Source organism: Bombus pascuorum, chromosome 12 (genome assembly GCF_905332965.1).
Source record: "Bombus pascuorum chromosome 12, iyBomPasc1.1, whole genome shotgun sequence".
In the NCBI taxonomy this organism is placed as follows: domain Eukaryota; kingdom Metazoa; phylum Arthropoda; class Insecta; order Hymenoptera; family Apidae; genus Bombus; species Bombus pascuorum.
The window spans coordinates 6,853,848-6,869,193 of NC_083499.1; the positions used below are offsets into that span (position 1 = coordinate 6,853,848).

Sequence of the window (15,346 nt, forward strand, 5' to 3'; positions counted from 1 at the left end):
GATCGATATTTCGCAGGAATTCTATCCGGAAAACTGAAGAGTCGAAGTGGAAGGATGCATCGAGAGATGGACGAGTATTGCGCTAGGAAGATGCGATTCGCGATGACGGAGGATCGACCGATAGATAAGCTTGTTACAGCGTTTTCAAAGTCTAAAGAACGACCAACCGAGGAGATGTCGATCTTCGGTACGGTCGTCGAAGTAATCTCGTTTAAACGCGCCATTAATGTTAATATCTCTCCCTATGACGCTTTAGAGGACCTTAGATTTATTATAGTGAAAGCAATAAATTGTACGGCGGAACAGACGAGAGTGTGATACACACGAGCAAAATACGAATAAAAAGGAAACTAATAAAGACGTACACATACACACGCAGAATAAGTAAATTTACAAAAAGCGCTTCGATCGTTCAGTTTGCGACAAGGCGAGTAGAGAACCGGCAAGCTTGCTAATGGAATTAGCAAAGCATGTCGTTTATTAGCGAGATCAGAGTTTCTCGATAGACAAGAATAAAAGTATACGGCCACGTTGTAGTCACGTGAACACGTGATCAACGCGCAACTTTGTAGGAAAGGCGAGCTATATCTCTGACTCGCGTCTCTATTCGAGTTAAAAATCGAGTAAGAAAGCTAACGAACAATTTCTAGAATCTCTCGAGTAACGAGTATAGTTGAAATTGTCTCTTGGAGGATCGAGACTAGGCCTCGATGGAACGCGAAGTGCAAGTACTTCGCGAGAGAAATCTCGTCGATCAGACCGTGTCGTGCAAACGGCTTAACGAACGCGAACTGAAAACATTTACGAAGCGAATCGTTTAGTTTCTCGCGCACCGATTGTCTTCGCTCTTGTTAGTCTGTAAAACCTGTAAATAACGTATCCCCTGATGATCCTTTTCGGTTTAGTTTAGTTAACTTAACTAAATGAAGTTTGCGTAAAGGAGCTGTCCGTGTTGTATCGTTTCAAAAATAGATTGGCTGGAAAATCTCTCGTCGCGGATAGATCGCCTTACGCTGGTTCCACGAAGGCTTAGAGAGATCAAGCTGGTTAGCGCGCGCTTCTATTCACCCGTTTCGTTCGGTTTTTCTCCGTACGGACACAAATTTCGATTAACGCTTCGCTTTTTATTCGTGACACCGTTTCGCTCGGTTCTCGATGGAAATTCGGCTTTCAGTTGAGTCTAGTCGCTGCAGGCGAGCAGCTCACTCTTCCCTCGGCGAATCGACGACAGCATCTACACATCAAACTCTACTTTCTCCTTTCAATCTCCTTATCTTACACATTTTGATTCTTACGAATCTCGACAACTTTTTTATCAACACCTTAGAAATAAGAGATATCCACGAATTTGCAACGATTCCTTTACAATTCGAGAAACATTGCACGTTTCACGTTTCCCTTTCTAAATGTTCCTTGCACAAAATACTCGTACGGTAGGTACACAGGTTTCGTTTACCCTCGTCGAGCGATTGTTTCCGAGTAACTTGGTTTTATCAACGAGCTTGTGAAACAGAAATTGGTGAGCTGTTCGTCGTGGTGCTCGTAATTCCCCTTGGTCGTCGAAACGGAGATGCAATGGTTCGCATTCGAGCGAAAAGAACCAATCGTGCCGCGAAAAGGATTTCTAAAAAGGAGATCCGATTGTCGCGAGCCGACGGCTAGCGAAGGTTGTTACAATTTTAGTGCGTTTACGCAAGAATCGCGATCTGTGATATTCTTAAGCAGTACTTAAGCAACTCGAGGGACGGTTCGACGCGCGTCTTCTCGATGATCTTGATCGTAGGAAAAATTCTATTGGTTCAACGATGTTTAAAGGATCGTAAGAGGAAGAAGAGCTGTCATCGATGGCGCTCGGATGTCCCTCGTCGAATCGAAAGCATAAAGTCACGTTATTCAAACACCGTTGTAAATGTAAATGGCTGATAGCTGATATGGCAAATAAATATGGTTTATATACAACTGAGATTGTAATGTATTTCAAAGTATAATGATTTCCTGAATATAGAACAAAATGACGTTAACGTTCGATTTCCCTATCGATCGGAAAACAGACGAGTGTCTCGACGTTCCTCTGCTTCTAACCCCACGGAACATCCAAGAAAAACATAATCGATCCGAATCGAAAACTGTCAGGAGATATCGCTATTTGAGAAAAAAAAGTAGAAAGAAATTTCCATTCAGTTTCATTCTCGCACGCGTGGAAAATTCTTACATGACGAGAAATTTGAGGCTGCGCGCCTGTAGCCGAGGATGAGTTCCCTGGCAGATAATCTAACATGTCACTGGCTGTCTGGCATCTCCTGATCCTTTGGGTAATCCGATAAACGCGTCGACGACTGTCGAATACACTTTCAAGAATAGATAACCGAAATCTCGTCTGGGAAATTCCTTTATTCATTTCGCGATCGATCTGTGCAGATGATACTCGTCTCTTATCCCAGAATGAGCACGACCCGCTCCTCCTATGTGTCGCAATTCGAATACGTTCCTCGGTTTCACCCCTCAAGAAATCCTGACTGCCCGTCTCGATTCACAAATCGCGAACACATCGACGAGGATTCGGAGGAATGGAATCGACCGGCGATCGAGATCAGGGCCACGGTTTCTCGTTGCTCCGCATTTACACAGGAGAAGTACAATAAGTTTTCACTTGACTTTTGAATAATTAATGCGAATGTTGTACAATATAGTTATCGGAATGGAAAGAATAGAATGTAGAATAATTAGAGTAGAGTTCGATGGATTTCAAGCGACTGCCAAAATCGATTCTTGGTTTTCGTTCGTAGGACGTTAGGGGATGATTTTCACGTTCGTGGAAAACGTAGGTACGACGAGGAACAGGATCGAGAGACGATAACAAACTGCATCAGGAACATCGTTATCAGCTTGAGATTCAACAATATCGGCAAGGTGTTCTGCTTATCGATCTTTATACAATTTTTGACGATACTACATTTTTAACACAATTTTCTTCTTTTTACTACTGTGTTCTAAAAAGTTAAAAAGTTTAAATATTATACGATGTCACAAACTATGTATTAACATTTTGTAATAACGAAGTACTGTTATCAGACTGAAATTGAAGAGAAGTTCATAGTAATCGATCACGTGCTGGACCCCATAACGATGAAAAAAATCCCACTGCAAAATCCCTACGTGATCAAAGTTCGTCAAGAAACCGTGTTACAATTGTACGGATTGAAATTCCAAAGTGTGAGTATCAGGAGAGTTGAGTAGCCTAATTTTCCACGCAAAGATAACGTAGTTTACGTCTGATGACTCTGCTGGTAATTTATCGTGCCGCGCGAAGAACTTGTCGATTTCTTATCAGATTATGATAAATAATGATTGAATAACGTTCTACGGAGCCTTTTAGCCATTGTTGGTAGAAATACCAGCAGAGTAGTCGGCAAGACCTCGCGGGCAGTCGTATTGATCGCGCGACTTTGAACAAGGTTGTTAACGCAGAGGCGAGAGAAGAAGTGATTAACAACCGGAGCCCGAATTACACGGGGTGCGATGTAGATTCCGAGCAGCCAACTTGTGGACGAAGCTTTATGCGTGGAAAACCTGTTCCATTCAGTCAGGTAAACTTTATGGATAAACTCGTTCTCGTTGTATTCAAAAACCAAATTGTTCATTGCCTCTGTCGACTACACTTTGAACTGCCAATTTCACAAATTTATTTCATTTAGAAAGTTTCAGAATTTTTTTTTAAATTCGAAAAAGGTATTATACGTTTCCCATGCACGAATAACAATGATCGAGGACTAAATATAAAGATGCAAGGAGATTGTTTTCCTCAAGGAACATACAGGGATCGTAGCTAACGATACGAAACGATTGCAGGGTTTCTGTTGTTCCTGCGACTCGGAGACAAGCGGCAGACGTCAGTACGGAGGCTGGAACAAAAGTTCGGATGGCAAGGCCAAGTCAAACTACAACCATACTATAAACAAACCTTGCAACAGGTTACGGACGGGAAGCAAGTGCTCGAGTTCGAACGATAATTCGGTGGCACGAAGCCAGGCCAAAGGTGATGAAGCTCGGTCCGGGAAGAAATCGGCCACGCTACACGCGAATCTGTTTGCCAACCAGACACCCAAATCCTACGTTTTCGAACCCGAAACTTGTCATAAATCCAATCAAGTTTTATCGAAAGAGGCGTGCGTAAATAAAGGAACGGAGAATCACAAGGAATGCCACGAGTCGAGGAAGAACGTGGCTTTGAATTCTAGCGCGACCAAGTCGATTGCAAGAGAAAGATACAAAGGAAAGCAAGGTGAAGTTTCGTCGACGTGGAGCTTGTTCCTGTCTCCGGAAATGGTGGCTGGAAGGCCGCCAAGCAGAGATAAAGTAGCGTGGAGCGTCGACGTTGAACGAGATGGAGCGTCGACGAACGTAGTCTTGGAGGCGAAAAGCGGAAGAGTAGCGGGCGAGCGAAATTCGAAACGCGGTGGATCGACGACAGGTATAAAAAATTCAGAATCCGCGAGCGAAGATAGAAGGAACCAGTGCGAGGTTTCGCGCGATGGAAAGGGAACGAGCAATCGCGAATTCCACTCGATCAGCTCGAAGGCGGAAGCCAAAAAGCTATCGCGAGAGGAAGGGGAGCGTTCGAAAAATCCATTCGTGAGCGAGCCAAATAAATGTGTGAACTCGATACACGACGAAGCTTGTTCGGGATCACAATTTCGTCTTTCGACGAAGTACGAGCGGAGAAAAAAATTGCTGTCGGAAATGCAGTCGATGGAGGTTAATGGCGGGAAGGACGTTGAGAAGACTGAGCGAAAGAAATGCCGGGCAGAATCCTCGTATGGAAATAAAGGTCCGCCTCTGAAGTCGGGCAAGAAGAGGAACAAAATGTTTCCCGTTACGTCGACAATCGATTCGCTCGCGATTCGACCTTCTATGCATTTAAACGAGCCTTTAAAAAATTTGTCGACAGGTGTATTGAATAGCAATGGGTCTCCTGTGGCGTGGCCAGCTCGAACGAAGGAAATCGGGAAGGGTAATTTAAATAGAGTAATGGGAAATACATCCACGTCGCGAGAGACCAGACTCGGGACTTTTAACAAGAAACGGGAGAGGTCCGGATCCTTTCAATCTAACGGTAACAAGAAGGACGCAAGTTGCAGCGAAACTTTTGCTGGAGACAGGCGAAAGGTGGTTTCGAACGTGGTCGCGAAAGGTGGAAACACCTTGCGAAAGAAGGATCTTCCTGCGCGTGAAAAGAAGCATCCGAAAGAGGAAAGGATAAAAAATTACACTCCGCAGAAGAGAACCTTGAAGGACATATCGTGCAGAAATAGCTACGAACATCGGGAAGGAAAAAAGCTGAAGAAACAGGATGTTACGGGTTATGGGAGCAAGACAAATTTCCGACGATCGCGCAGACAGCTTCGAAATTGGAAAAACTGGCGGTCGGCGCGGTACAGATCGAAGAGATTCAATGACTTGTCCCGGAGCCGAGGTCGACGAAAGAGAAGCAAAAAGGCCGATGATGACAAAGAACTCGTGACGGCGAATCGGAAACCTGGTCACGTTGTGCGAGTCTATATAGACGTTGCCCGGGACCTGAAGGGAGGCACGGACGGGAAATCAAGGTCGGATAAATTGGCCAACGATGAAAAGTCAGAAATAACAAATGGAAAGGGCAAGAAAGGGAGCAAGATGGGCGACGACACGTTTTCATGGGACGAAACTAGTCAGCAGGATAGCGTGGATAAACAGATCGAGGACAAATTCAGTCGCATAAGCGACGTCCTTAAAGAGGATACGATGGGATCAAAACCAATTCTGACAGAGAAAAAAGGCGATACGATGAGCGTTAATCCTGTGCATGAGAAAGAGATGATTACAACTGACGTTGGTGAGCAGGGAAATAAAATTGAAGAGGTAGACGATGCGCTTCCGTATCAACAAATTGACGAAATTCCCGATCAAACGGAGGCTATAATTCTCAATGAAAGGATAGATGACTTCGATAAAAATAAGAATGCTCTCTCGCCTCTACAAATTGACCAAACTGTCAATGGAAAGCAGATTGTACAAGCTATCCTGAATGAAAAAATGGATGAATTAAGCAAAAAACCTTCTTCTTATAACAATAAATTTGACACGAATCAGGGGGGTTCTTACGTAGGTTCTCAAAACGAAGCATCGGACGAACTAGTACAAGCAAATCAAAAGGATGATCTGTTTGCGAATAATCCTGACCAGTTGCTCGACAATTACAAAACTTCAACTTCCAGTCCCGAGCTTGTGATCCCACCACCGATGGGTTCATCCATGATGAAGGAACAGAATCAAGTTGTATCCAATATGTTCGCGCCAGAATACGTTGACAATATTGACTCTAACGACGATGATATGTCGCTATTGAATTCTACGTCATTTACAAGCGAAACATCCGACTTGACACAAGCGTTGATCGTGGTAGACCTTTTCAAAATTGCTACGGGCTCACTTACCGAATCTTTACGAAGTACAATCTCCACGGAAACTCTGGAATCTGAGACCAAGTCTCCAAAAATAATCGACAGATTGGGTGGTCTAAAAAAAAACATTGAAAAGGCATTTCAACAGCTGAAGCCAACGAACAACAGGACATCGACAGTCAATGAGACCACGACGATCATGCTGCAGGAGTCAACGACGATAAATACGACCGAAGAAACGACCAGTTCAGTCGGGATGACCAAAATCACGGACCAAACATTTCGACCTGTGGTCAAACCCACAGAAAGCGCACCGCGAACTTCACCCGGAGGCGCTGAGTTTCATAAAGAGGTTTCCATCGAGGGAGTAACCTTCCCCGACGAGACGCCAATGATTTCTGTGCCGACACCTCAACCGGCATTCGTCGATCCGCAGTCGATCTCACGAAACGTGGAATCGTCGAAGGTGAGAAAGAAATGGATAAACGGTCGAAAGAAGAAAGTAAAACGCACTACGGCTCCGATGATTAAAAAGCAGGATTTAGAGGCGTTTCACGAGACAGACAAGCTCGACGGAAGAGTGTACAAAGATAATCCGATCGATCACGGCGGAAAAAAGCGATCGACGCGAGCGGATTCCGCGATGAAATTTTCATTCAAGGCGGCCAACATGAACGTCGTGAAGGAAAGGTTGGGTGTGACTAGCAGCTTCTCTCGTGAACAGCGGAATTACGTACAAGTGCAAGTCGAAGATCCGGGTGAAGCTGGGAAAAGAATAAGAGATAGGCTGTCCTCGAAAAAGTATCCACGAACTGGACAAAATGAAGTGAAAATTGCAAACGAGAATGTAGACGGTTCTAGAGACGTAAGGAGAAACAGGGAACCTGCGTCTGATAGCGAAATTCCTGATTCGTCTGACATCAAATGGATCCATCATCCATGGTTCGTCACGACTGAATCATTGGAGTATACTGTCAAACAGAAGAGTAACAACGACCGTGTTTTTTTCAGTAAAAGTTCCAGCCAGCGCAAGAATAAAAACGCGAGGAACGAAGACAGCTTGAGGGAAGATTCTCTGAATCCAGCAACTGATGGCGTTCTAGGAAGGATCCTGCCGCCTTGCATGAAAGGCAGAGTCCTCGGTGTCGGGGATCGTGGAACAAAGAACGTCATTTGCGAGGCGGAAACGAATCGAAGAGGCAGACGTTTGCTATCCGTTCAGGGGCTGAAGGACGACAAGAACAAGGCTGGTCACAGATCCAACAAGGACCAGAAGAAGATTCAGCAGGACGAAGACAATTTTATCAAGGATGATAATTCGGATATCGAGTACGACGAGGGTGCGTCTGAACACCGGAAGCGTTTAAAATCGGTTCGCGATAAAGACCATAAGAAGTCGAAGAAACGAGATGCCACGAGGTCTGCGTTGAAACGGGAGAAGAAAAATAAAGGTGGCGACAAAGAGCAATCGCTGTCTTCCTCGCAGGAGTCGTCGAGTGATTACGATTATTTCTTACCCGGAGAACAGATGGATGAAAACGACAGGACACTTTTGGAGGATAAACAGTCTGATGACGATAACAGTGTGGAAGATTCTGCAGGTGTAAATTACGATTCAGATCCAGCATTGGGAGATCTTTTGGAAAAAGAAACGGACGATGATTCGAAGATTTCCGACGATATGCAGAACGATAATTCTTACAATCAGGTGAGCGATAGCTCCAGTTTGTTCAATGAATTCGATAGATATCCGAAGGATCTAAGAACCGAAGGTCAAATGAGATCCATGGAAGAAGAAAATTTGGAGAACGCCGAAGCTGAAAACGAGGAGGACGGACATGAGAAAGATTTCGAAATTTCATTTACTGGAAAAATTCATTTGGAGAGCGATGCGTACGGTCGACCGGTGTCCATCAGTTTCAACGCAGAGCCCGAATTTTTCAGGAAAGACTTTATCTACGATGGAAAAGCGAATAGCTACGGCAATCGATTTCCATTAGAGTCAGCGAATTCTTTTATTGATGCGTCGGACACACTCGCGTCCGATGGAACAGACAATGCTAATTTTTTGCCGAACGGTTATGACGTTGAATCGTCTCTGAACGCACCTCTTGATCAAATCGACGATCGATCGGTAGCCAGAGAATACTTTCTCGATACGATGCGCGCTAGAAATCGAAATGCCGGTAGGTACAGAAACGATCCCCGACAAAGACTGATTCACTTGCAAAAGAAATCCATCGAACCTAGCGAAAATCCAACGAAACAAGACTCGACATCATCGAAGCAATCGTTGCAAGTTAGCAGCAGCTGGAAGAGAAGTCTTAAACGTTTGAAGAAGAATTCCGAATCCTTTGCATCAGCCACGTGCGTTCCAAAGGAAACTGAAGTGGAGGAACGCGAGAAGTTTGCTGGCGCTGAGCAAGACGAGTCTTTGAACGTGGAAGATCGAAATCGAGTCGCCTTGATTTCGAACGAAGCCAATTCGAAGAAGATAAGCGATGAATTGCTGGATGATTCGCCTCAGGTTTCCTTAGACCAGTCTAATTTGCCAGAAAATAATTTCGAAAATGGGGACACAGATGCTGCTGCAGATGTAGAGAAAGTAGGTTGTTACGTACTGAATAGCACCACGCTGAAATTTGATTTAGCCGAGACTACCATCGTTCCTGACAAATATCAAGGATCCATGGTGAAAAATACGGTTCTCAGTATTCACGATCTCAAAATCGAAGATTCTTCGAATACGACAGAGCCAGCGACAGAAACACCAAAGTCAGCAGTGACGTCACCAATGATAGAAACGACAACGATAATTTCGAGTTCCAACGAAACAGTGATAGAGGCGCAGATGTCCTATCCAAAACCACCGTTAGTGATAGCAGCGGAATCGGCAACGACAACGACAACAACAACGGTAGCAACGACAACGAAGCTCACTAGTTCCAACGAAACCGTTATAGAGGCGCAGATGTCCTATCCAAAACCAAAATTAGAGGCGGAATCGGCGCTTCAGGCTTCGCCGAATTTACCCCAAGGTATAGTTGCCAACGAAGATAGCAAGGAGTCGATCGAGAAGAAGAATATGTTGGCGATTTCGGACTTTGTGAGGAAGTTGGAGAAACTTGTGGCCGATACGGGGAATTCGAGCAACACGACTGGTCGTACTTTGATACATTTGAAGAAGTTTATCATAGTTCCTGACAATCGTACGTTTTGGAGTTTGAAAGAATTCTCGGCCCCGGACAGCAAGCAAGGAACAGCGACTACCGAGACGGTGGTAGTGATGGGAGAAGGAACTCGCATCAAAGACAGTACACAATCTTCGGAGGATAACGATGAGTCGGAATACTCTGAGGTCGAAGATAACTCGAGAGGGGAGAATCGTAACTTAATAAAGGAAATAATCGATTCTGTAATAAAAGGCGATGACCTGAAACGCGAGGTACCGTTCAAACGTTCTGACAAACTGAATGATCGAAAATTGTTAGGTGATAAAAAGGATCTACTGAGTACAGCAGATGCTCCGGTGGCGAGCGAATGGAAAGATCGGTCGAATGAACAGGAATTCGAGACGAATTTGGACGTTGATAAGAAGTGGGCCGACTTGGCCAATATACAAGAAGAAACACCAACGAAGGAGGAATCTTTCCCGCAGAACGTGGGTAAGAACGTGGATGACCAATTCCTCGAATCGAATCTTGAGAACAGGAAAAAGACGTCGAGAAAGGACAACGATGTTTGCGGAAATAAATCGGGTGTAAAGGAAAAAAGGGATACGGCTGTACGTAATGCACGTTCGGCAAATCAGAAACGGGAACACGAGAATCGTGGCAAAAAGAAGGATGCGAAGCATCTGAAAAAGAAACGTCGGGGAAAGCGAAAGAGGAAGACGAAGAAGGGAAAAAGGGAGAAGAACAAAAGGAATAGGAAAAAGGCGAAGAGCAAGTGGCCTTTCAAGAGGAATTTACTTATGCTATCGGAAGAGGAGCAGATTCAACCTTCGAATGTAGATTATAGAATCAAATGGAGGAATCATGATGAATTTTCAGAGAAGGAAGGAGAGACGAAAAACACGGAACCTACAAGAAAATCGTCTGGCGAAAATGGGTTGAAAGAACCGCAAATTCGGGGTGGCCAGGATTGCTCGGATCACAGACATCCTCCTAACGTAGATCCATTAAAATATTTAGAATCCGCCCACTGTCTACGTTTCAGTGATCTATGGTTCGTTTCAAAATGTTCTTTCTTCCTCGACGTCTAGCCTCTTCTCGTCGAAATAAAAGAGTAAAATGACGTGAGAAATTTTTCAGGTACTCGGTGTATCAGTTGGAAGAACCTATAGTAGTCCATAAGATACATCTTCAAATTTACATGAAACGTGCTATGTCTGATGGATCGATTTTATGGAAGGACTTGACAAATGGTTCGATCATAAGGTAAATTTAATCAACGACAATGAGACGAAGTACGTTTGAGATATTGGAGTCATTAAATTCACGCTACACAGGACGTTTATCTCATCAGATTGGGTACCTTCGATAAATACTATCGAAATAAAGAGAATACGGTGACTTTTACCTATAACGATGTGAGAGCGACTTCGAACATCGAATACAATTTGAATCCCACGAAAGACCGCTTGCTGGTACCGTCTACGCTTTCTGGCAAAAGATCAAAGTATTCAGAAGCTGAAGGTTTTGAAAATAATATCGTAAAAAGACCGAACAGGTTAGTCATTAGAATGTACGAGAGAACGTCCTGGTTAAATTGTGCAGGATGGTCAAGCGAGTACCTAGTGGTGCAGGCAGACAAGATCAACGAGGATGCAAACGAGTGTGATAAAGCTGGTGTGGGATTCACTGCATTCGTTGCTCAACCGGGTCGGTGTGAACGTGTCAGTGGAACCTGTTTGAAAAATCAACCATTGGACTACTGGAGGCACGACATCGTACGTATGACAAGCGCAATAAACGAAGCAATATTAATATTAATCTGTCCACTGTCGTTTTATTTTCTACCAATAATTTTAGCCCCTGGTTACTTGTCACGTAAAGAGTTACGATATCAATTTTACAGATACCTAAGCGTTACGTATTCTTGGTTTGTTTTGTAGTACCTGTGAAATATTCGATTGGATATCTAACAAGTGACACACATACATCACATCGAGTTCATTAAAATACCGAAAATTAGAATGCTTCGGGAACCTATTATTTCGGTCCTATCCAAATATTGTTGAATAACTAAACTGTTATAGAGTTGAAAAAGAGAAATAGATCTAACCAGCGCTGTTTCAAATTACTAATTCACATGTACTGTTATGTACTGTACTATGACATGTAAGGGGGAGTTCAGACCGTATTATTTGCTACGCTAATGTAATTTATTATGCACGAATTTAATGCATTCGTTCATAAAACACTATATGAGCTGCGAGACAGTACGTGAGTGAATTCATTGTAGCAACTGCGCATACCAAGTACGCGTAATTTCGTCTAAATAAACATGATTCATATTATTGCACGTGAAACGTTATGTGAAACTATCCGCGTTACGCGAAACATTTCAGCCGATATGGTTACGTATTACACACAAGATTGTTTTTTGAGTTATAACAGAACTAACGAGACATACATACATTTTTGAAACGTATGCATTACGATGGATTTCGAGAAATGTAAGCGGCCTCGTTTATTAACGGATTAGAAACGGAAGGGTGGGTGGAATATTTCCCGAGGTGCCGGAACATTTCCGTAAACTGTCGGGTGTTATCGAAAGGTACACGTTCGATCTAATGTCACGTGCTGCTAGGAAGCACGGGAGTCTGGGCGGGCTGGTTGCTACTTCTTGAGCAATTTCGCTCGGGTGCCGAGAGAAGCCATCAAATACAAGGTGAACGGAACCGGAAGCCACCAGTTCCTCGCTCTGGAGTACCATTCGCTGCACGTGTCTGTGATCGACATCGAACTCAAGGACGACTACAATGCCCTTCCCAAAGTCGGGTGAGTTCCAGAGGTGATGATCGTTTTTAGGACATGTTTCCACTGAAATTTTGGCCACCTATTGCCCAAGTACTTTTTAAAAAATGATCGAATCTTTGCGTTGAACACGACCCAGAAACATTTCCACTTGGATATAGATTTTCTCGGAATGACAATAGTCTCCATTTTCTGTCGTATCACATGCCACATTACCTTTAAAATATCTCGAGCTTAGCGCGAGCAAACTAATTTTCATGGTTAATGAAGGTGAAGACAATTTTCATTAAATTTCAGCTCGTCAGTCCAACTCACCGAGGTCCATGTAGATAATACCGCAATTAATTACACGGTGATAACGATGCTGATTAGTAACAAAGGCTCCTATTCGTTCTCTTATCGAGCACGGATTACGGATTGTCCACAAGGAGTTCCGACATCATGGTTGAACGCCGAGAGCGCGACAAAGACAATCTCGTCCCATCGTGATCGTAAAGTAGCTTTGAGTCTCACCGGTAGACTCTTGTTAAATGAATTCTCTTGCTCCGGTAAATGTCATGACTCAGTCTATGAAATTTTCTGACGGTTTATTATCTTTTTCGTTCAAAATGAATAAATCATCGCAAAAAGAGATCTATTCCTTCTTTTTCCTTTAATCGTTTCCTTTTCATCTTCAGTAACACTCTTGAGTCGTTACGACGAACCAGTAGCATGGAGGGAGATAAAAGTACGAAAAATGGATCGTTGCTCTTGCGTGGGACACTGCAAATGCTCATGCTTGTCCGACGCCCACGACAAAAAAGATTGTCGGCCTGTGTCAAAGGAACATTATCAAACCACTGGTTTTCCAGGCCCACTTTTTATCAATAGTCGAAACCGAACGCACAGCGAAGTCGAGCCTTCTTCAATTTGGCCTGACGTTATTACGCTTGTTTGCTTGGTCTTGATCGTTTTGCTGCTACTTTTCCTGTTACTGGGTACTATAAAAGATCAATCTGATCTTTCGATTACAAAAATCAAACGAAAATTTTCATCAGGTTTCCTTAAGTGGATCATCGGCATATGCATACCAGTAGTAAGTCGTTGGGGATTGGACACTCTATTAGAGACACACAAGATGAGGAAATATTTGGAAAAGGATCTAAAATCAAAGAGCGTCGTGTTTAATCGATATAGGCAACCTGTGCATCCAGACACTGGTCGAAAGTCTGTCAGGATTTGCTGTAGGTGAGTCAAAGAAGCCTAAGTTTAATTCAAACACTTTTCACGTTTGGAAATTAGATTCTAATGCGACGTGTTTCTCCATAGGACAGCAGAATTTTTTCTAAACCTGACATTCTTCTTTATCTATCCCTTTGGGATGGTCTATTTATCTTGCAAGAAACCTGAATATTTTGATCAATCAACCAACTCGGATCAATCGAACGTAATAGAAATATATCCCCTAAAATCCTGTCTCTCCTTTGTACACGATGAATTTTCTATTTAGGCTAGTCTGAGATCCGAAAAGAACGAGTCCCATACGATGATATGCGTCAGCACGTACGGCGACAGTATAAATTCCCAAATGGAAGCAGAGGACACGAAATACGTAATAGACGAGTTGAAGAAATCTCAGGAATCGTTGCAAAATTATAACAAATACAAAGTAGGCATCGATCGAACTCCATACGACGAACGCTCTAACGAACAGTATCGTTTTCAGAGGAAACAAACCCTAAGGGATCAAAGTTCATCCGAGCAATGAAAACCAGTGTTGAACCATTAGTAGGCTGTGGACACGTCGAAATTCACCGATCTCGGCAGAAATATGCGATTTGGCCTGCTAGGCTCGATAAGAATTATACGCAATGCGGAACACGGAGAGTGAATTTGTGAACGCTTCCGGTTGATATCTATTGCGGGGAGATGTGTTCCATTTTAACCCATTTTTTCCGCTGAGTACTATTTATACGGGGTGGCGGAATGTAAATATTCATACAGAATGCACGTATTTCTGGTGCATCGCGTTTAGTCACGGCGAATAAAAATAAATGCTCGTTACGTCGGGGATGTTTTAGTTGCGAGATTCATCTGGCCTGTTCCACGCCAAGGGCTAAACCGCGCGCTAATCACGCTCGGTAGAGGACAATTCGGCCGCGTTCGCGGATTGATTTTCTCATCCCTCTGTTCCTATCGTTGTTCATCCTTCACCATTCTCTCTCTCTTTCTCTTTTTGCCTCCTCTTTGTTTTTTATTTTGAACGGATAATTTTTCACGGAACAACAAATCGGTAGGCGTGCGTCGGCGAACAATACCAGCAACTCGTTTGTGTTAATTTGAGTCAATTATACTTGTACACAAAGGAGCAAAACAAAATGCTATTTTCGTACTACATTCGCGAGCACTTCTATAAAAAAAGGTCTCGTGCTTGTTTTACGATTAGCTCTTACGTTTTATCGGTTTAGCTAATTTTTTTCTGAAAATAAGAAGAAAAAGAGGAGAGAAGAAAAGGGAAAGATACGAAAGGGCAAACAGTATCGAAAGATATTTTAAAATCCATACTTAAAGGAGTTCTTTGATATGGCGAAGAGGCAAAGAAATATTTTACCGCTGCCTCCCTCACCCGGTGTCGGGTGGTTTTCATTTTACATGACAGGACTGGTCGATTGTCGGGTGTCGGAAGGAATCGATAAAACCATGCCGCATTCCGATTCGCGGCATCCTTTCCACGTCGCTCTTTTTTCCGGTGTCTGGAACATCTGCATAAACGTGCAATTTCTCGGCGACAGGTAGCCATGGCTACCACCTTCATACATCGAACCATTGCACACATCTCAACGTCCGCTCGACACAGGATCTCCATTCCTCGGTCTCGTTTATTTTCGTTCCTCGTCGCATCCACATAACCAGGATTTTACAAGGGGACATTGTTATTCGAACGAC

The 15,346-nt window shown here is 43.5% G+C and overlaps 1 protein-coding gene across 2 annotated transcripts in view; it reads left to right on the top strand.

The window, feature by feature from the left end:
* The window catches only part of LOC132912951 (neprilysin-1), a 75,823-nt gene extending 73,864 nt beyond the window's left edge, over positions 1-1,959 (top strand). For both annotated transcript variants that reach the window (XM_060970792.1, XM_060970793.1), the window contains one exon: positions 17-1,959. The gene's annotated coding sequence lies outside the window, so the exon portion shown is untranslated. The remainder of the gene's footprint in view (positions 1-16) is intronic.
* Positions 1,960-15,346: the final 13,387 nt, after the last annotated feature.